We start from the raw sequence: 23,456 nt of genomic DNA, 5'->3' as shown, positions 1-23,456 counted from the left end.
ACTAACCATACTCTTACCATACAATTCAATAATCATGCTTCTTGGTATTTACCCAAAAGAACTGAAAATTTATGTCTACACAACAACCTGCACAAGGACGTTTATAGTAGCTTTTATTCATAAAGATATGGGTTTTCTTAATAATACATCAATTGTCAAAAATTAGAATTAATTAAGATGTTCTTCAATAGGTGAATGGTATATAAACTATGGTACATCCCACACCCTGGATTGTTATTCTGCACTAAAAAGAAATGAGCTAGGGACGCCTGGGTGGCTCAGTAGTTGAGCGTCTGCCTTTGGCTCAGGGCATGATCCTGGAGTCCCAGGATCGAGTCCCACATTGGGCTCCCTGTATGAAGCTTGCTTCTCCTTCTGCCTGTGACTCTACCTCTCTCTCTCTCTCTCATGAATAAACAAAATAAAATTAATTAATTAATTTAATAAAAAATAAAAAGAAATGAGTTACCAAACCATGAAAAAAAGGAAGGATCTTAAAAGCACATTGCTAAATAAAAGAAGCCAGTCTAAAAAGGCTACATACTATATAATTCAGACTATATAACATGGAAGAGGAAAAACTATAGAGACAGTAGAAGGATCACCGGCTGCCAGGGACTTTGGGGAGGCAGAGGATAGGAAGGGATGAACAGATGGTGTAGAGGGGAAAATATTCTGTATAATACTGTAATGTTAGATACATGACATCAGGCATTTGTCAAAACTCTTAGAACTGTAGGACACAAAGAATGAACCTTAAACTATAGATGATAGTCAACAATAATATCACTGTCAGTTCATTTACTGTGATAAATGAACCATAGTAATGACAGACGGGCAAATTGTATGATGAGGGGAGTAGTATGGGAACTCTACTATCTGCTCAACTTTTCTGTAAGTTTAAAACTATTCTATAAATAAAAATTAAATTAACTTTAATTAATGGATTTAAAGACCTAAACGTAAGAGGTAAAATTATAAAACAGGAAGAAAACATAGAATTTTTTTCTACTTTGGCATAGGAAAATATTCATTAAATAAAAAACACGGATCCACAACTATATGGTCAACTAATCTTCAATAAAGCAGGAAAGAATACCCAATGGGAAAAACACCTCTTCAACAAATGGTGTTGGAAAAACTGGACAACAACACAAAGAATGAAACTAGAACACTTTCTAACACCATACACAGAAACAAATTCAAAATGGATGAAAGACCTAAATGTGAGACAAGGAACCATTAAAATCCTACAGGACGATACAGACAGAAACCTCTTTGACACTGGCCTTAGCAACTTCTTACAAGACATGTCTCTGGAGATGAGGGGGCAGGAAGCAAAAATCAACCATTAGGTCTTTATTAAAATAAAAAGCTTCTACACAGCAAAGGAAACAATCAACAAAACGAAAATGCAACATACACAATGGGAGAAGTGACATATCTGATAAAGAGTTAGTATTTACAATCTATAAAGACCTTATAAAACTCCAAAAGACAAGCCAGTTAAGAAATGGACAGAAGACATGAATAGATATTCTTCCAAAGAAGACATACAGATGGACAAGAGAAAAATAAAAAGATGCTCACCATCACTCATCATCAGGGAAGTACAAATAAAAACTATAAAGAGATATCTCATACCAGGTGTCAACAAGAATGTGGAGAAAGGGGAACCCTCTTATACTGTTAGTAGGAATGCAAATTGGTACAGACACTCTGGAAAACAGTATGGAGGTTCCTCAAAAAGTTAAAAATTGAACTACCCTACAATCCAACAGTTGCACTACTAGGTATTTACTCAAGCGATATAAAAATACTGATTTGAAGAGATACATACACCCTGATATATTTTACAGCAGCATTATCCATAAAAGCTAAATTATGAAAATAGCCCAAATGTCCATCAACTGATGAATGGATAAAAAAGATGTGGTAAATATATACAATGGAATATTACTCAGCAATCAAAAAGAATGAAATCTTGCCATCTGCAATGATGGAAGGAGTTAAAGTATAAGTGAAATAAGACACTCAGAGAAAAAAAAATACTGTATGATTTCACTCGTGAAATTTAAGAAACAAAACACACGAATATAGGGTAAAGAACAAAAAAAGACAGGGAGGCAAACGATAAGGGACTCCTGACTACAGAGAACAAACTGAGAGTTGCTGAGGAGAGGTGAGCAGGGAATGGGCTAAATGAGTGGTGAGTATTAAGGAGGGCACTTGTGATTAGCACTGGGTGTTATAAGTGATGAATCACTAAATTCTACTCCTTAAACCAATATTATACTATATGTTAACTAGAACTTAAATAAAAACTTAAACAAAAAAACAAAAACATAAAGTACGTACCATATAGGAAAAAAACTTGGGCACTTGGGTGGCTCAGTCTCAGATGTGAAGCATCTGCCTTCTACTCGGGTTGTGATCCCAGGATCCTGGGAACAAGTCCCACATCAGGCTCCCTGCTCAGCAGGGAGTCTGCTTCTCTCTCACTGTGCCCTTCCCTCCTGCTCATGCTCACATGCTCTCTCTCTCATAAATAAAATCCAAAAAAGAGAAAAACTTTATCAAACAGATCTCATCAAAAATCTTCTGATCTTTTAATGACATCCTTAAGAAAACCAAAAGGTACCCCAGAGAATGGGAGAAAACATTCAAAATACATATACCTGACAAAGGACTAAAATCTACAGAATATAAAGAAACATTCTATATCAATGCTAAGACAAGCAAACCAATTGAAAATGGGCAAAAAAATTGACCAGACATGTCACTAAAGATACAAATGTCAAAGAGCACATGAAAAGATATTCAACATCATAATTACTGGGGAAATGCAAATTAAAATGATAAGATACAAAAAATAAAATAAAATAAAATGAAATAAAATGAAATAAAATAAAATAAAATAAAATGATAAAATACTCCGAAACACCTATTAGAGTGGCTTTTTAAAAAACACTATTAAGTACTGGTAAGGGTGTAGAACATGTGGAAACTCAGATGGGAATACGTTTTCAGTGGGAATGTAGAACAGTGATGCTTTCTTGGAAAACTATTTGGCAGTCTCTTTTAAGATTAGATATACTCCTACAATATGACACAGTAATCCTACCCCTAAGTATTTACCCAAGACAAACCAAAAATACATAGCCATACCAAAATTAGTATGAAATACTCAGAGGCTTTATTCACCACCAAAAACTGGAGACAACCAAGAAGTCCTTCAACAAGTGGACAAACTAAAGTACAGTCAATTTTAATTTATAAATTTTATCTAATTTGAAAAAAAAAGGAAGATAGATAATTAAACTCAAGGAAAATATTGGTAATTTATCTCTACATAGGGCTACATCCCATTAAACATAAAGAATTCTTTAAAATTGCAGGAAAAATTATCAAAAATCGAACAGATAAATGGGGAAAAAAAGGAATTAACTACTTAAAAAAGAAAAGCCTATAAAAATGATACTTAAAATGAGAAAAACTTTAAACTCAAAGTTTTCAGAAATTCAAATTTAAAAAACACTGGAATACCATTCCTCACCAAATTGGGAATATTTTTTAAATATGAAAATTGGGAAAAAATAAGAGCTAAGATGACGCCACAGTAGGAGGACCTTAGGCTTGCTTCGTCCCTCATACACAGCTAGGTAACTACCAAATCATTCTGAATAGCTAAGAAATCGACCTGAGAATTATCAGAACTGCACAACTGAAGGGAGAGAAGAAGCCACATGGAAGAAGCTAGGAAGTATCGAAATGTGCTTTGGGAAAAAAATGGGATGCAGGTGCTGTGGCGGGAGGAAGCACTGGTCTCGGAGAAAGGCAATAGAGAGTGGTATGCATAGGGATACACACAAGAACATTTCTCCAAAGCCACTGGCTAGGGAAACCAGAGAAGCTGATTTTCAAGAGTTTTTGTAACCATCGGGGCTTAAAGGCTGGAGTTTTAGAGGTCCATTGGCTTGGGTGGGATACAGACCTGAGGGCGCTGCTCTACTCCTGGAGAGAAGGCAGGTAAGCCAGAGCAGATGGTGCCATTTGAAGACTTCCTATAGCACATGGGGACATACTGTTCACTCTTCTGGATCGTATCTGTGAGAGGAAGCATTGCCTCTCTGGAGACAGAAGAGCCACAGCCGCCAGTTCCCTCCCCTGTCCCTCAGCATAGGTACAGAGATACCTACCGGCTGAGGGCAGATAAATCAGAAACTGGCTATTTAGCCTGCTTTGCTCCAAATACCACAGCCCTGAACTCTGGAATGACTGCCCTTCTTGCTCAAACCTGCATTAGTTCCAGTGTGCTGAGACCCTACCTCAGAAGACCATTGTAAGTCCCCAGCACACCAGTTTCCTAAAGTTTAGAGTTTTATTTTTTTAAGATTTTATTTATTTATTCATGAGACACACACACAGAGAGAGAGAGAGAGAGAGAGAGAGAGAGAGGCAGAGACACAGGCAGAGGGAGAAGCAGGCTCCACGCAGGGAGCCCGACGCGGCACTCGATCCCGGGAATCCAGGATCATGCCCTGGGCTGAAGGCAGGCGCCAAACCACCAAGCCAACCAGGGATCCCCTAGTTTAGAGTTTTAAAAGTCAGCAAGCTTGGGTGAGATACAGGCCAAAGCACAATGATCTGCTCCAGGAAGGCAAGCAACCTGGAGACAAATAGTATGAAAACAGTAATCTAAAAAATACTTGGGACACACAGGAAGAAATTATTCACTCTTCTGGGAATGCTTCACTGAGAGCAGCAAACATAGACTACCATCTCCAAGGAAAAAGGGACTGGCTGGCACCATTTCCATCCACCACCAACCCTCTTCCCCCATCATAAACCAACTCCATTAACCAAAGAGAGCCAAGACAGGCTACCTGGCAGTCTAACCTGCTTATCTGGTTACATCAATTCCCCCACCCCATGCACTCTGCTAATGCACACTCCTGCCAAGTATACATAAGGAAAAGCACAGCACACCTTTTCCCCAGAAGACCAGTAGAAAGCCCTGCATGTACGATGTCTACCAACCATAGAATTCTTTAAGATTTTATTTATTTATTTGAGAAAGAGAGAGTGTGTGAGCACTAGTGAGGGGGAAGGGCAGAAACAGACTTCCCATTGAGCAGGGAGCAGGACCCTGAGATCATGACCTTAGTTGAAGGCAGATGCTTAAGTGACTGAGCCACCCAGGTGTCCCCCAACCATAAAGTTCTGCAAGGCTTCAGTTACAGTGGAAGTACAATCAGGTCTCCTGTAACAAGCAGACCAGAGCACACCTAGTTAAAAATCGCCACATTCTGGCCAAGATCCAAACATTGCCCACTATAGGCAAGGAGAACCTCTGGAGATGACTGACCCAAGGGAAAGAATAGTCAAAACATAGCAGCAGAGTGTATGCAGCACACACTAGAGACTCTCACTGAAGCATCAGGCTGTATATACACTACCTGACCTTTTCTTCATAAAGCCATTACTCTTGGGAGCAGGAAAAATAACAAGCTTTTCTAACACACAGAAGACAGAGCCCTAGGCAAAGTGCCAAGAAGGAGGAATTCATCCCAGAAGAAAACAAGAAAAGATCAGAGAGATCTAATTAAAAGATATAAATAATATGCCTGATGTTAAATTTAAAACAACCATAAAGGGATCCCTGGGTGGCGCAGCGGTTTGGCGCCTGCCTTTGGCCCAGGGCGCGATCCTGGAGACCCGGGATCAAATCCCACGTCGGGCTCCCGGTGCATGGAGCCTGCTTCTCCCTCTGCCTGTGTCTCTGCCTCTCTCTCTCTCTCTATCAATCAATCAATCAATAAATAAATAAATAAATAAATAAAACAACCATAAAGACACTCACTGGACTTGAGAAAAGCATAAAAGACCATGAGGGAGATACTTACCACAGAGGTGAGGGTTAAAAAAATGATCAGGCAGAAATGAGAAATGCAATAGCTGAGATATGAAACCGACTAGATGTAATGATGACAAGGATGGAAAAACTAGAGGAATGAGTAAGTTATGCTGAAGACAGAATTATGGAAAATAATAAAGGTGAACCAAATAGAGAAGGAAGAATGATGGATCACAAGAGTAGACTTAGGGAAATCAGTGACTCCATCAAATGTAATAATATATTTGTATCATAGGAGTCCCAGAAGAAGAGAGAGAAAAAGGGGTAGAAGGTTTATTTGAGGAAATAATAACTCAAAACTTCCCTAATCTGAGGAAGGAAACAGACATCCAAATCCAAGAGGCTCAGAGAACTCTCATCAAAATCAACAAAAACAGGCTAATAACAAGACATATTGTAGTTAAATTTGCAAAGGAAAATTCCTAAAAGCAGCAAGAAAGAAGTAGTCCCTAAACGTACAAAGGAAGACCCATAAAGTTAACTGCAAATCTCTGCATAGAAACTCGGTAAGCCTTTAATGAAAGAAAAAAGAAACAAACAAACAAACAAACAAACTTGGCAAGCCAGACAAGAGTGGCATGATATATTCAACATGCTGAATGGGAAATATCTGCATCCAGGAATACTCTAACTAGCAAGGCTATCATTCAGAATAGAAGGAAAATGAGTTTGCCAAACAAAAATTAAAGGAGTTCATGACCACTACACTAGCCCTGCAAGAAATACTAAAGGGAACTCTTTGGGTAGGAAAGAAAGACCAAAAGTGACAAAGACTAGAAAGGAACAGAGAAAATCTCCAGAAACAATGACAAAAAAAGTAATAAAACAGCATTAAAAAAAAAAAAAAAAAAAAACAGCATTAAATTTGTATCTAAAATAAATAAATAAATATGTAAATAAAATAAATTTGTATCTATTAATAATCACTTTTTTTTTAATTTTTATTTATTTATGATAGTCACAGAGAGAGAGAGAGAGAGAGAGAGGCAGAGACACAGGCAGAGGGAAAAGCAGGCTCCATGCACCGGGAGCCCGATGTGGGACTCGATCCCGGGTCTCCAGGATCGCGCCCTGGGCCAAAGGCAGGCGCCAAACCGCTGCGCCACCCAGGGATCCCTGTATCTATTAATAATCACTTTGAATGTAAATGGACTAAATGCTCTGATCAAAAGACACAGGGTAACAAAATGGTTAGTAAAACAATAAAACAAGACCCATCTGTATGCTGCCTGTAAGAAACTCATTTTAGACCTAAACACACTTGCAGATTGAAACTGAGAGAATGGAGAAACGTTTACCATAAAATGCGGTCAAAAACACCCCAGAGTAGCAATACACCAGAAAAACTAGATTTTAAACTAAAGACTAGGGGATCCCTGGGTGGCGCAGCAGTTTAGCGCCTGCCTTTGGCCCAGGGCACGATCCTGAAGACCCGGGATCAAATCCCACGTCGGGCTCCCGGTGCATGGAGCCTGCTTCTCCCTCTGCCTGTGTCTCTGCCTCTCTCTCTGTGTGTGTGTGTGTGACTATCATAAATAAATAAAAATTTAAAATAAATAAATAAATAAATAAATAAATAAATAAATAAATAAATAAAAATAAACTAAAGACTATAACAAGAGATGAAGAAGGACACTGAATCATAATAAAGGGGCCAATTCATACAAGAAGATCCAACAACTGTAAAATTTATGCCCCCAACTTGGGAGCACCGAAACATATATAATTAATAACCAATCTAATAAAGGAATTCAGGAATAACAATACAGTAAGAGTAGGGGACTTTAATACCCTACTTACATCAATAGATCATCTAAGCAGAAAATCAACAAGGAAACAATGGCTATGAATGACAAACTGGACCAGATAGATTCAACAGATATATTCAGAACATTTTACCCCAAAGCAGCAGAATACACATTCTTTTCAAGTACACATTAGACATTCTCCAGAATAGATCACTTGTTAGGTCACAAATCAGGCCTCAATAAGGACAAAAAGATTGAGATAATACAATGCATCTTTTCTGGCCACAACACTATGAAACTTGAAGTCAAGCACAAGAAAAAATTTGGGAAGTCCACAAATACATAGAGTTTAACAACGTAAACTGGTCACCCAGGAAATTAAAAAATAAATTTAAAAAATACATGGAAACTGAAAATGAAAACACAATGGTCCAAAACCTTTGGGATGTAGCAAAAGCCATCAGAAGACGTAAGTATAAGTATATAGCAACAAAGGCCTACCTCAAGAATCAAGAAAAATATCAAATAGATAACCTAACCTTACACCTAAAGGAGCTAGAAAAAGAACAAAGAAAAGGCTAGAGTTATTAGAAGGGAAATAAAAATTAGAGCAGAAATAAATGATATAGAAACTAAAAGAACAGAACAGATAAGTGAAACCAGAAGCTGTTTATTTCACAATATTAATAAAATTGATAAACCCCTGGCCAGACATACCAAAAAGAAAAAAGGACCCAAATAAATAAAATCACAAGTGAAAGAGGAGAAAGAACAGCCAAAGCCACAGAAATCTAAACAATTATAAGAGAATATTATGAAAAAATATATGTCAACAAATTGGACAATAAGGAAGAAATGAATAAATTCCTAGGAACATATAAACAACCAAAGTTGAAACAGGAAGAAACAGAAAACTTGAACAGATCATAACCAATAAAGAAATAGAATCAGTAATCAAAAATCTCCCAAGAAACAAAAGTCCAGGGCCAGATGGCTTCACAAGGGAATTCTATCAAGCATTTAAAGAATTCATATTTTGCGGGGATCCCTGGGTGGCTCAGCAGTTTAGCGCCTGCCTTCGGCCCAGGGCGTGATCCTGGAGTCCTGGGATCAAGTCCCACATCAGGCTCCCTACATGGAGTCCGCTTTTCCCTTTGCCTGTGTCTCTGCCCCTCTCTCTCTCTCTCTCTCTATCTCATTCTCTCTCTGTCTCTCATGAATAAATAAAAAAATAAAGAATTCATATTTTTGTGAAGCTGTTCCAACAAACAGAAATGTAAGGAAAACTTCCAAGTTCATTCTAGGAGGTCAGCATTACCTTGATTCCAAAACCAGACTCCACTAAAAAAGAGAAATACAGGCGAATATTCCTGGTGAACATGGATGCAAAAATTCTCAACAAGATACCAGTAAATCAAACCCAACAGTAAATGAAAAGAATCATTCACCATGATCAAGTGGGATTTATTTTTGAGCTGTAATACTCATTTAATATTTGTAAATCAACATGATACACTACATTAATAAAAGAAAGGAGAAGACTTTATGATCCTCTCAATAGATGAAGGAAAAGCAACTGACAAAGTACAACATCCATTCATAATAAAAACCCTCAAGAAAGTAGGGATAGAGGGAACACACCTCAACATAATAAAGGCCATGCATGAAAAACTCACAGTTAATATCATCCTCAATGGGCAAAAACTGGGAGCTTTTTCCTATACGGTCAGGAACAAGACATGGATGTCCACTCTCACCACTGTTACTTAATACAGTACTGGAAGTCCTAGCCACAGCAATCAGACAACAAAGAGAAAAGGCATGCAAATAGCCAAGGAAGAAGCCAAACTTTCACTATCTGCAGATGACATGATATTCCACATAGACAAGACAGAAGACTCCACCAAAAAATTGCTAGAACACATAAACTCAGTAAAGTCGCAAGATATAAAATCAACAAACAGAAATCTGTTGCATTTCTGTATACCAATAATGAAGGACGAGAAAGGGAAATCAAGGAACAAATCCCATTTAAAATTGCACCAAAACTGTAAGATACCTACAAATAAATGTAACCAAAGAGGTGAAAGATATGTACACTGAAAACCAAATAAAACACTGATGAAAGAAACTGATTTTAGATTGTGACTCCAATAATAACACAAAACACAAACGCTATAATTATTCACACCATTGTATAGAAGAGTGAAAAAAATGTAAAATTTCATTAGGAGAGGCTTGGGGGCACCTAGGTGGCTCAGTTGGTTAAGTCATCATTCGGCTCAGGTCATGATTCCAGGGTCCTGGGATCAAGCCCCACAACAGGCTCCCTGCTCAGCAGGGAGTCTTCTTGTCCCTCTCCCTCTACCCTTCACCTTTGCTCCTATGTGCTCGCTCGCTCTCTCTCTCTCAAATAAATAAAATCTTTAAAAAAAAAGAGAGAGAGAGAAAGGGACACCTGGGTCACTCAGTGGTTGAGCGTCTGCCTTCTGCTCAGGGTGTGGTCCTGAGGTCCCGGGATCAAATCCCACATCAGGCTCCCAGAGAGGAGCCTGCTTCTCCCTCTGCCTGTGTCTCTGCCTCTCTCTCTGTGTCTCTCATGAATAAACAAAATCCTTAAAATTAAATTAAAAAATTTAAAAGAGAGAGAGAGAGGTTTGTTTAAATAATAAACGTATACAGGAGAAAAAAGAAACCATTGCAAGTATATGCACAGGTGTGCATCTATGCGTTATGTATGCATATGTATACATTCATGATCATGGTTTATTGTTAATTGCAAAAAATACACCATGTTTTGTAAAATCTTTCATTTGTTTAAAAGTACACTCAAAGGACGCTTGGGTGGCTCATTAGTTGAGTGTCTGCCTTTGGCTCAGGGCCTGATCCCAGGGTCCTGGGATCAAGTCCCGCATCGGGCTCCCAGCAGGAAGCTTCCTTCTCCCTCTGCCTAGGTCTCTGACTCTCTCTTATGAATAAATAATCTTTTTTTAAAATTAAAAAATAAAACTACACTCAGTGAAAGTATAAGGACATAGGTACTCTCCCACATGGCTGGTATGAATACAAAGTTTATAATCATTTGGAGGGATATTTAGCAATACTGAAAATGACAGCCTTTAAAAGCAATTAACAACTCTTACAGAAGTCTATACCACAGATCCATCTTCAACAATACAAAAATATATATATGCAAAGCTATTCTCTGTAGCCATGTTTACAACTGGAAAACACTGAAAAGAATCTAACTCTCCATACCTGTAAGATTAAATAAACTATAGTGAATTAAAACAATGAAGCAATATCAACGTGGATGGAACTGGAGGGTATTATGCTGAGTGAAGTAAGTCAACTGGAGAAGGACAAACAGTGTATGTTCTCATTCATTTGGGGAATATAAATAATAGTGAAAGGGAATAGAAGGGAAGGGAGAAGAAATGTGTGGGAAATATCAGAAAGGGAGACAGAACATAAAGACTCCTAACTCTGGGAAACGAACTAGGGGTGGTGGAAGGGGAGGAGGGCGGGGGGTGGGGGTGAATGGGTGACGGGCACTGAGGGGGGCACTTGACGGGATGAGCACTGGGTGTTATTCTGTATGTTGGTAAATTGAACACCAATAAAAAATACATTTATTAAAAAAAAATGAAGCAATAAAAAATGTACAGCAATAAATTTTTTTTTTAAATGAGAAAGATCTCTATTACCTGATACAGAGCAACTTCTTCCAGGATATACTAGAAATGGAAAAAAAAAATCAAATTTCAAGAGATCACCTGCAGAATACCTCTCATGTAAGAAAAAAAATGAGATATACAAAATTATGCATGTATAAGTTTACTTCTGCAAAGGAAATTCAAGGAGTATAAATTCAAGGAGTATAAAGCAGAAACTACTAAGACTGATTATATTATATATAGGGAATGTTTTTCTTATGTATAATATTTGAGGAGTGACATTTCTCTCTTTGTATAGGTCTGACACTTAGAACTATGGTAGTATTTCACACAACCAAAAAAATAAATGTGTATTTCAATATAACCAATATGTGGGGGGAAACCCAAAATGGAATACAAAAAATAACAAACCAAACTGTGAAACTAATGGGGAACATAAAAGATTTAACTGGGCAGATAAGAACTAAGTAATTTTAGAAACATTATTTTTTACTATAAACTTAAGACTAAAGATGAACTGTACACAAATACTGTACTCTACTTAGGAAATGTGCTCCTCAGAGGGAATATTCTGGTAATTTTAAAACTCTGTTTCAAACATAAAAACAATCAAAAAACTAACATTTTAAAATTAAGGGAAGTATATGTATCAAGAATAGTAAGAACCAGGTTTTTTACTTCCATAAAAAGGAATTACAATGAAGAAAAATGGGAAGACTAGAAGAGAAAGAACCCTGTGCTTTTATTTGGAATCACACATATTAATATGAATACATGGTTTTACATATACATACTACCACACACATACACATATGTACAGAAAAATACAGAAAGAATGGTGTCTACATGTGACTACAAACATATACTTCTTAACTGTTCAGAGGACCTAAAAACAATGATATCCCCAAAACAATGAGCACAGAAATAGTGTCTTCTAAAAACCATTCTCCAATAACAGGAATCAGGGTTCCTTTGAAAAATGGTTGATTCCGGAGTTGGGTGAGGAAAAAATAAGATGTGCCTAACACGTATTCGTATAAGAAAGGAGGACAATGCTCAAAAAACATGGAAGCATATCAAAAGGACACAGGAGGCAATCTGAAGAAAAGTCCAGGGGCTAAATCTGATAGCTATTACAACAAAATGATAGCATTAAGATTATAACCAAAACAATGAAATAAGTATCAATGAGTCCATACTAATAAATATTTGATTAAGTAAATAAAATGGGGAGAAAAGACAGCTATTCCTTACAGACTTGCAATTATTAAACACAGAAGGAATAATGGAAATCCTGAATAACCTTGAAACAAACACTAACATAATCATTATGGAAGGTAAGAGGCATGGAGGGATAAAATCAGTGGGTAAAAGTATAAGAAACATTGCATTTGCATAATCTCAAAGTATATCCCCACAAGATACATACAAAATTGAAAGGAAAAAATAGTAATTTTACAGTAGAAAACTTTGGTACACTTTAACCAAGAGATAAAAGTTAACATCATATGTATTAAGACATAATGACAACACGTACATATGATACACAGAGAATGGCACAGCATTACTTCTGTAGCATTATTGCCAGGACAGCATAACATGAATTAAATCATGAAAATGGCAACAAGGGGTGCCTGGGTGGCTTAAGTCAGTTAAGCTTCTGACTCTTGATCTCAGCTCAGGTCTTGATCTCAGGGTCAGGAGTTCAAGCCTCACAGTGGGCTCCACACTGGGAATGGAGCCTACTTAAAAAAAAGAATGCCAACAAGAGGACAGTTCTTAAAACTATCAATTATTAAACAACTATTATTAAAATGTGGGGGGAAAATGCTGAAACAAGCAATCACAAAATTTCTGGCAACAAATATTTAAAGTGAAAATCTTGCTGATAAATAGATCAAAAAAGTTAAATTTTAAAATTTCTTTTAAGATTTTATTTATTTGAGAGAGCTCAAGAGGAAGAGGACAAGCAGGATGAGGGGCAGAGGGAGAAGCAGATTCCCCACTGAACAGGGAGCCCAATGCAGGGCTCGATCCAGGAATCAGGATCATGACTTGAGCCGAGGCAGATTAACCAACCAACCAAGCCACCCAGGCACCCTCCCCGCTTATAAAGTGAAAATTTTAAAGTTAAAAATACGGTAACTAAAATTAAAAAATAAATGGACAGACTCAATAGCACAATGGAGATGGCAAAAGAACTTAAAGAGATAAATAAAAACTATCAAATAGAGAAAATATTGAGCATAAATGTACAAAGGCTCAGGGAACTATAATAACAGAACGAAAAGAGAAAGAGAGTAGGACTGAAGATATCTGAGAAAATAAATGCCTGAAAACTTCCTAAAATCTGCAATAGACATACCTACATGTTCAAGAAACCAAGAAAACTTCAAAAGGGATAAACAAAGAAATCCATAGTCAGGTACATCATAAGGAAACTGCCAAAAAGTGAAGCCAAAGCGAATATTATATAAGCAGTAAGAGAAACATAAAATACTACCACATAGAAAAATAATAATTCAAATAACTGATTTCCCAGCAGAAATTATAAAAGCCAGAACAAAGTAACACATATTTAAATGGCTGAAAAAAGGAAATATCAGCCTAAAATAATCTACCGAGAAAAATTACTAGCAGGAATGAAAATATAATAAAGACATTCTCAGATGATAGAAAACTAAGAATATATAGCCTCTGAGGGCTTCTCTATAAGAACTGCTAAAAGAAGTGCTTCATGTAGAAGGGAAATACCAGAAGGAAACCTGAATCATCAAGAATAAAGAGTAACAGAAATATTTATCTGGATAATCCAACAGATTATTTATCTTTCTTGAATTCTTTAAAATTATTTTAAGGATGAAAACAAAAGATATGAACATCTTCTGATAGTTTTCAATGTATGCCAATGCAATACATGACATTACAGCATAAAAGACAGCAAGTTAAAGGACCTAAATGATGTTAATGTTTCTACATTCCAAATTATAGGGACAAAGAAACAGTCAAAACTTAAATATGTATTGTGTAACCCCTAAAGCAAATACTTTAAAAAGCTATATAAAAAGATACAGTTAAAAAATAATAAAATAAATGGAAAACTAAAAGGTATTCAAATAACCCAAAAGAATGCAAAAGGGGGGGGGGGGAGAACAAAAAAGAAACAGAAAACAGTAACTAGTAAACCTAAATCCAAATATATCAAAATTTACATTAAATACAAATTTTCGGGGCGCCTAGGTAGCTCAGTCAGTTTTAAGTGTCTGTCTTCGGCTCAGGTCATCATCCTGCAGTCCTGGGATAGAGCCCCACATCAGGCTCCCTGCTTGCCAAGGAGTCTGCTCTTCTCTCTGTAGCATTCCAGCTGTTCTCTCTTCAAATCTCAGGCCAAATTTGTAGGTTTTCAGGATGATTTGAAAGTTATCTAGGTAAGTTGGTGGGGACAGGTGACTTGAGGACGCTACTCTTCCGACATCTTGCCCCACCCCCACAAGGAGTCTGCTTCTCCCTCTCCCTCTACTGCTACCCCTGCTTGTGCTCTCTTGCAGTGTCAAATAAATTAAAATTAGATAGATAGATAGATAGATAGATAGATAGATAGATAGATAGATAGTCAGTCTGTCTAAGGGCACCTTGTGACTCAGTGGTTGAGCATCTGCCTTTGGCTCAGGTAGTGATCCCAAGGTCTTGGAATTGAGTCCCACATCGGGTTCCCTGAAGGAAGCCTGCTTCTCCCTCTGCCTCTCTCTCTGTGTCTCTCATGAATAAATAAATAACAAAATTTTTTAAAAATATATATGTGTGTGTATATATACAAAGCCCAACCACTAAAACTCAAACACAAAAATTGTCAGAATGACCAAAAAAAAACAGAAAAAGAAAAAATCGGGATGCCTGGGTAGCTCAGCGGTTGAGCCTTTGGCTCAGGGCATGATCCCAGTTTGGGAATCGAATCCCACATCAGCTCCCTGTGAGGAGCCTGCTTCTCCCTCTGCCTATGTCTCTGCATCTCTCTGTCTCTCACGAATAAATAAGTAAATCTTTAAAAGAAGAAAAAGGGAAAAGAAAAAAGTCATTTAAAGAAATCTTATCAGGGGGATCCCTGGGTGGCGCAGTGGTTCGGCGCCTGCCTTTGGTCCAGGGCCCGATCCTGGAGACCCGGGATCGAATCCCACGTCGGGCTCCCGGTGCATGGGGCCTGCTTCTCCCTCTGCCTGTGTCTTTGCCTCTCTCTCTCTCTCTGTGTGACTATCATAAATAAATAAAAAAAAAATTTAAAAAAAAAAAAAAAGAAATCTTATCAGGGACACCTGGGTGGCTCAGTGGTTGGGCACCTGCCTTCAGCCCAGGGCATGATCCTAGAGTCCTGGAATCAAGTCCTGCATCAGGCTCCCTGCATGGAGCCTGCTTCTCTCTCTGCCTGTGTCTCTCTGCCTTTCTCTGTGTGTGTTTCTCACAAATAAACAAATAAAATATTTTTTAAAAATAAAAAATAAAGAAATCTTATCAGGCCACTGCCTAACAACTAAGATAATGGAATGGAGACTTTAATGACTACCTATGACAAGGTATATAGTCTGCAAAAATAGTTTAGAAAAGTAATTAAACAAGCAGATGACTGCACCCCACAATAATCAACAACACAAACCCTAGGGAGAGAGGAAATACTGATTTCCAGAGCCACCATACTACCAAATTCAAAGTGCCTACTTTTCAAGAAATTTTTTCATTAAAAAATTATTAGGCATCTAAACAAACAAGTATGGCCCATTCACAGAAAGAAAAAAGTTAGCAGAAAGGGTCCCTAAGCCCAGACATTAAACTTTGTAGAAAAGTCAACTATCATAAATATGCCAAAGAGCTAACAGAAACCATGGACAAAAACCAAGAGAACAGCATATCAATAAACAGAAAATAACAATAAATGATAGAAATTACAAAAAGGAAACATATACAAATTCTAAACTGAAAAGCACAATAAACGAAATGAAAAATTTTAGAGGGGTTCAACATAAAATTTCAATAGGGTGAAGAAAAAATAAAGGACCATGAAGATAGGTAAATTAAGATTATTCAGTCTGAGGAATGGAAAAGGAAAAAAAAGGAAGAAAATGAAAAGAGCCTAAGACACAACATTAAGTGTACCAACACATGCAAAATGAGGCTAGAACAAAATGATTCATGAAGAATATCTGAATAGTAGCCAATCTACATATCTTAAAATTCAATGAACCCCAAAGAGAATAAACTTAAAGACGTGCACAATGAGATGTAGTATAATCAAACTGTTGAAATCCTCCCCCAAAAAATGCTAAGAGCAAGGAAAGAGAAGCAACCCATTACCAGAAATCATAGAGGCCAGAAGGCAGTGCAATGACATATTTAAACTGCTGAAAGAAAAAAGCTGCCAACCAACAAATCTACATCTGATAAAAATATCTTTCAAAACTAAAGGAAAAAGATCAGCTTATGGTATGACAGCATGAAGAACCCGAGTGACCTGCTGCTCCCCACTGAAAGTGATGAAAACTATTTTTCTTTAAAAGCCATTTAAAGCCTCTGGAAACTGATCTAAGGACAAACAGCAAATGAAACATATAGTCAAGAACAACTTCAAAAATCCACTAACAGGGCAGCCCGGGTGGCTCAGCGGTTTAGCGCCGCCTTCAGCCCAGGGTGTGATCCTGGAGACCCGGGATCAAGTCCCATGTCAGGCTCCCTGCATGGAGCCTGCTTCTTCTTCTGCCTGTATCTGTGCCTCTCTCTCTCTCTCTCTCTGTGTGTGTCTCTCATGAATAAATAAATAAAACCTTAAAAAAAAAAATCCACTAACAAAGATGAGTCTGTATTTGAACCAAGACCACTCCCCTTCCCTCCCTCTCTCATCTTGAGCTCAAGGAAAGGGAATCTCTACTCCAGATTCCTGCAACCAAGAACACAGGGCTCCCTTTCCACCCCTCCCACCAGGACCCAATTCAGAGGGCTTTCCTCCCAGGAGGAACAGTTTCTTATCCAGCCCCCAGCTGCCTGTTAACAGGGTTGAGAGTCCTGGGCAAGTGTGGTTGAAAGGTAGGAGTTCCAGCCCTTTCAGCCCCCCTGGTAGAATGTATAATTTACTGGGTGTGGTGCATGGAAAACACTGGGGCCCTGACCATCCTTGTCCTGGGTTGTGAAGAGAGAAAAGCAAACCCTGATGACATCTGGCTGCACTTGCCCCTCCACAACCTACTGTCACTCAGAAAGAAATTTGCCTTGTTCCTACCTCATCACCAGAGACCAGGCTTTTCTTTGAGCGAAGAAGTAGACATTAAAACAGATAGCTCTTAATTTCTCCCCAAAAGGACTGACTTCATTTGCAAGAGCATGGAGAAAGTCCCAATTCTAAAGGAGACCTAAAAAACAGTGAGGTTGTAATAAAAGCCAGTTAGCAGATTCAAAATATAGAGGCTGAACTGTAGGTAAGCTAATTTGCAAGAAAAGAACTGCAGACTAAAAAAAGTGGGAGGAGCCCTCCTGGGGTCAGAACAAATATCAAACACTAACCTCAAAAACTATTTCTTCAAAGGACACACATTTTGATTGGATTAACATTCAAAGTAGTTTATGCCCCCAGGGCGTTGTGGAAAACAATTAGTTCCCAGTAAGGGGATCTTGGCTGCTGGGTGTGGACAGGGAAAGACAACCTTAACAAAACCAGTCATCCCAGGGTAACTGTGGGCATATTCAAATTGCCCCTCCCTGAGGACCAACTTCTGAGGATTAACCTTGTGGGAAAAAAAGACTACAATGATATACGACTTCACATCCACTAGGATGGCTAGAATTGGATGAAGTCAGATAATGACAAGAGTTGGTGAGAATGTAGACAAGTTAGAGCCCTCATACACTGTTGCTGTGATTGTAAAATAGCACAGCCACTTTGGAAGAATCAGGCAGTTTCTCAGGCAATTAAACATTGCTACCATATGACCCAGCAAAAACACTCTTTAAGTATACACCTATAGAACTTTTCTTGTTTAGAAAGAGTCCTAGCAAAAAAAAAAAAAAAAAAGTATACACCTAGAGAAATGATAACATATGTCTACAAAGAAATTTATACATGAATGTTTTAGCAGAATTATGAATAGCCTAAAGGTGGAAACAACCTAAATGTCCATCAATGAATGAATGCGTAAACAAAATGCGGTAAATCATAATTTGAAACATTATTCAGTCATAAATAGAATGAACTACTGATACACGCTATAACATGAACTTTGAAGCATTATGCTAAGTGAAAGAAGCCAATCACAATAGACCACGTATTATATGATTCCATTCATACAGGATGTTCAAAACTGAGGTATCTATAGAGAATAAAGGTAGATTAGGGGTTGCCTAGGGCTGGGCAGATAGGGTTCAAGGGGATATGCAGTTACGGCTAAAGGGCATGGACTTCTTGGGGTGATGAAAATACTCTAAAATGACTGTAGTGATGGCTGTACATAGATTAAAAACCACTGAACTGTACACTTTAAGTGGGTAATTGTATGGCGTGTGAATTATATTTTGATTTATCTATCAAAACAGACAGGAAAAATTAAGACATTTCCAGATAAAGAAAATCTTAGGGAATTTCTTCCTAATAGGCCTACCCTACAAGAACTGCCAAAGGGACTTCTTCAGGCTAAAATGGAAGGATAATAGAAAGTAACTCAAAAGCGTAGGAAGAAATAAAGAACATGGGTAAAGATAACTACATAGATAAATATAAAAGCCAGTACTATTGTGTTTTTGGTTTGCAACTCCTCATTTTTTTTCTATGACTTAAAAAGAAACGAACAAGCTGATCCTACAACTCATATGGAACTGCAAGGGGCCCTGAAAAGCCAAAATAATCTTGAAAAAGAACAACAAAGTTAAAAGAGTGGCACTTTGCAATTTTAAAACTTACTACAATCTACAGTAATCAAAATAGTGTGGTACTAGTATAATGACAGATACAGAGACAAATGGAATAATTTTGAATGACCTGAAATAAACCTATATACATCTATGGCTAACTGATTTCAACAAGAGTGCCAAGACCATTCAATAGGGAGTGGACAAGTCTCTTCGACATATGGTGCTGGGACAACTGGCTATGTGCATATAAAAAAATGAAGCTGGACCTCACATCATATATAAAAATTAACTCAAAATAAATCAATGGCATATATATAAGAGCTAAAACCATGAAGGATTTAGAAGAATACATAGAGATAAATCTTGACTTTGAATTTGACAAAAAATTCTTAGATTTGACACTGAAAACACAAGCAATGAAAGAAAAAAATAGACAAACTGGGCTTCAAATTTTTTAAAAATTGTACACCAAACCAAAGGACATCCTAAAGTATGAAAAATACCTACAGAATGGGAAAAAAATTTCCAAACCATATATAACAGTTGAGAATATATAAATAATTCTTACAACTCACCAACAAAAATACCCAAATTAAAAAATGGGCAAAGGACCGGAATAGACATTTCTGCAAAGAAAACAAATGATCAACAAGCACAAGAAAACATGCCCCAAGTCAGTCTTTAGGAAAACGCAAAACTAATCAATGACATACCACTTCAAACTTATTAAAATGGTTCTAATTTTCTTAAAACAAAACAAAAACAAGGAATAACAAGTGTTGGCAAGAAGCATGGTAATTCCATGTGTAACCTATAAAGAAATACCCATGCTATTTTCCACAGTGGCTGCACCATTTTAAATCCCAAAAGCAATGTACCAGGGTTCCAATTTCTCTACTTCCTTTCCAACATTTCCTGTGTTGTTTTTTTTTGGTTTTTTTTTTTTTTTAATTAGATTCTGCCTTCAACTTAGGAGAAACTTCAAATGCCCCCTGTTACTGTAATCCAGATAACAGGCACTTAAAAATTAAAAATTCATCTTTATTGACACTTCTTTTAAAATTTTATCTTCAAAATTTATTTAAAAATTACCCATCCTAGAAGTAGTTCCACACGTCACAAAAGTTTAAGAAATGCATGGGAAATAAAATCACCGTTTAAAATAATGGTTACCTCTAGGGATGAAGGAAGAAAAGAGATGCATTCAGGAATGGGTACACAAAGAACTTCAACTATTATAGCAATGTATTATTTTTATGTTTGGATGGTGAATACAGAGGTTCACTGTATTTTTTTTTTGTATCTCTCATTAAGTTAGTTATGTTTGTATATCTTAAGTACTTCATAACATATGTAGAAAGCCCCCCAAAAAAGACAAAGGAAAAAAGTTAATCTTATACTCCCTCATCACCTCTTCCACCAAAGACACAAGATCATACTAGGCATCTGCAACTTACTTTTCTCACGTAACTATTGTAATAGCATTCTCCAGATCAAAAGTGTGTAAAGAGGTAAATCTGTTTCTAGAGCTGCAAAGTATTGCATAGACACAAACGTCCCACAATTTATTCAAACATTTTATAGATGGTTATGCAGGTTGTTTCCAGTTACACGTCATAAAAACAAAGTTGCAAATTTTTTACTGTCTTCCCCCAAAAATATTATGCTTAATATAAATTTATTTTCACCAAGAGATTTGAACACGAAAAATCTAGCTATTTTCCTACTGAGTAATCAAGGTAAGACACAAAATAATATAACAATTCCCTCAGAGATTACCTGTACGCACGCACACACCTACCTCTGAACAGAACAATGCACTTTCAAAACAAATAAGTATTATATTGCCCAGAAGTCCTCATCTGAAACATAAAGGACATTAAAAAAAATTTTTTTTAATCTAGCCTACAATGAGTATGTTAAAATTGATTAGTTTATCAAAACTACAACGTTTGCTAGCGAAATACAGCATGAAGAAAATAAGGGAAAGTAGGTCCAACAGGTTAGGCTGCTCCTGAAAGCGCTGTGGGGAGAAAAAAAAATCTCTCATTTTGGGCCCGCATGGTGTCAATAAAAACCCATTTAAACAAGGAAAAATGAAAGGGAAACAGCTCAGAATCTCTCATACGAGCTACTATCCGCTTCATCAGTGGTGGTAAGGTGACTAAAGAAATTATTTTCCGATATTTTAAAAAAGGTGAGAGACAGAAAAATGAAAAACAGGCCGGCTTCTCCTCCCTCCCCAGGCCGGCCACGCGATTCCGAAGTGTGGAGCCTTACTACCGGACATTTCTCTGGGGTTAGCACTCACCACAAAACAAAAGTTGGCGAGTTTCTGTACTTTCCTCAGATTTGTTCATTGGCTGCTTTCCAAACCTAGTAAGCCGGCAGTACTCACCCTCTCAGTACGAAAGCCGCCATCTTAGGTTTTAGATGAGCTCTAGGGGAAAAATTGATAAAAGCCTGGAGCGGGCGTTACAGCAAAATAAGTCCCGCGCCCATCCGCCGTGCACTGCTGAAATGGCTCCGCCGGCAACGTGACCCAGCCTGCCTGCGGCCCCTCCCCCAGTTTTCCAGAGCCCGTGCGCTTCCTTTTAGGCACAACCTTTATCCTCATTGAAATTGCCTCATTCTTGCTTCTTTTCTTTCTTTTCCTTTTAGTTTTTCATCCCAAATTTGTTTTACCTTTGCCACTACTCCTTTCTTCTTTCTACATTCTAGATAGCTCTGGTTCTCGTCGACTTTCAGTTACCTCATACATGTACAGCATTTTATAATAGACAAAACTGTCTTTCTGTTATTTTACCAAATTATTATAATACTATAAGGTAAGCTGGGAACTGAGTTTCCCAATTTTATAAATGAAGAAACTAAGCCCAGAAAAGTGGACCAATTTTCCAAAAGCTGCAACAGCTAGTACATGTTAGAGTGCACAGAACATAATTCTTTTTGCTTCAGTGAACCCCGTTCTGCTAGAGATCGAGGTCTACTTCATCCGACTAATTGAAAAGATAGGAAAAATAGGAAGACTGTGGGCCTAAATTCATATAGTAAGTCAGTGACAAAACTGGATTCAAAACAAGTTGCTTCCTTGTTTAATTTTGTGACAGAAAGCATCTTCATAAAGGGGTTGAGATGCTGTTCTCTGGCCCAAAATTCTTTCCTCTTTTGACTGAGCTCAGCCCTGACACTTTTAAGAAACCTCTAAAAACGTTTATTTTATTCTGTCCCGCTCCATGAAGGAAAATACACTAAACATGTTTTAAAAACGAGGCTGAAACTTCTTTGTGAAGCATTGTTCATGAATGATGTGAAAGAGTAGTGGGGGAGCGTTTGTGCTGTGTAAGTATGGAAAAGACAAGTTAGCGGTCCTGATCCCTTTCCAAAGGTATAGTTTTTCTCTCCATTCAAATGTTATCTCTAGGTTTGTACAAGAACCCAGCATAGAATACCGAATACCTCGTATTTTATTTATTTTCATCATTACTCTTTCTTTTTTTTTATTTTGATAATAGTCACTCTCAAATAGAAGTTAATCGTAGATAATTGTGTAAACTTCTGGGCCTTGATTTATGGCCATTCTTGTGTAAAATACTGCATGGTGCCATTCTGTATTGTCAGTAATCTGTGTAGTGAGATGAAGAGGTCTTAGCTTAAGTTTGAGGTGTGTAATTACCTGGAGTTTAGACAAGTTTGAGCGCATCTTGGAAACTGGTAGGGCAGGCCACTAGAAGACAATTGCAGAGAAAACTCCTGATCTCTTGAGAAATAACTTATCCTAAGAGAAGAGGGAGTCAAACAATTTAGAATAAATGGAAAATCAATTCTGAGTATTGCAGGGGATTTGGTTGTACTACAAAGTGTATTTATTTTGAACTAGGTATACAACATCTCTCTGCGGCAATTTAAGGGTAGGCAGAAAAGTGGAGAACATTAAGTGAAACCTATTTCAGTTTTGCTCTGATGACTGTCATAACTTTTTCTGTCTAGAACAAATGACCATTTTGATTTAAAGGAAATACATGTAAATAAATAAACAGCAGGAAGCATTAATAGAACAATAAGCTTATGAAATTGTTAGTTAATTTTAGGGGGGGAACCCTGATGCATTGTTTTATTTAGTGGTGTTTCAAATGAAGAGGTGCTGTAACAGGGGACCTATGGGGAGAAAAGCTCTGTTAATTCACAGCAAAGGTAAAAACTTCATACCCCTACCTCTACCCACTCATA

The 23,456-nt window shown here is 37.4% G+C and overlaps 1 pseudogene; it reads right to left on the bottom strand.

Annotated features, from left to right (window-relative positions):
- The window catches only part of LOC112911807 (elongation factor 1-alpha 1 pseudogene), a 76,325-nt pseudogene extending 54,590 nt beyond the window's left edge, over positions 1 to 21,735 (bottom strand).
- Positions 21,736 to 23,456: the final 1,721 nt, after the last annotated feature.

This window comes from Vulpes vulpes, chromosome X (assembly GCF_048418805.1).
Source record: "Vulpes vulpes isolate BD-2025 chromosome X, VulVul3, whole genome shotgun sequence".
Classification (NCBI taxonomy): domain Eukaryota; kingdom Metazoa; phylum Chordata; class Mammalia; order Carnivora; family Canidae; genus Vulpes; species Vulpes vulpes.
Note: the sequence above shows the minus strand (reverse complement) of the source record. Positions and strands in the feature narration are given on the sequence as shown.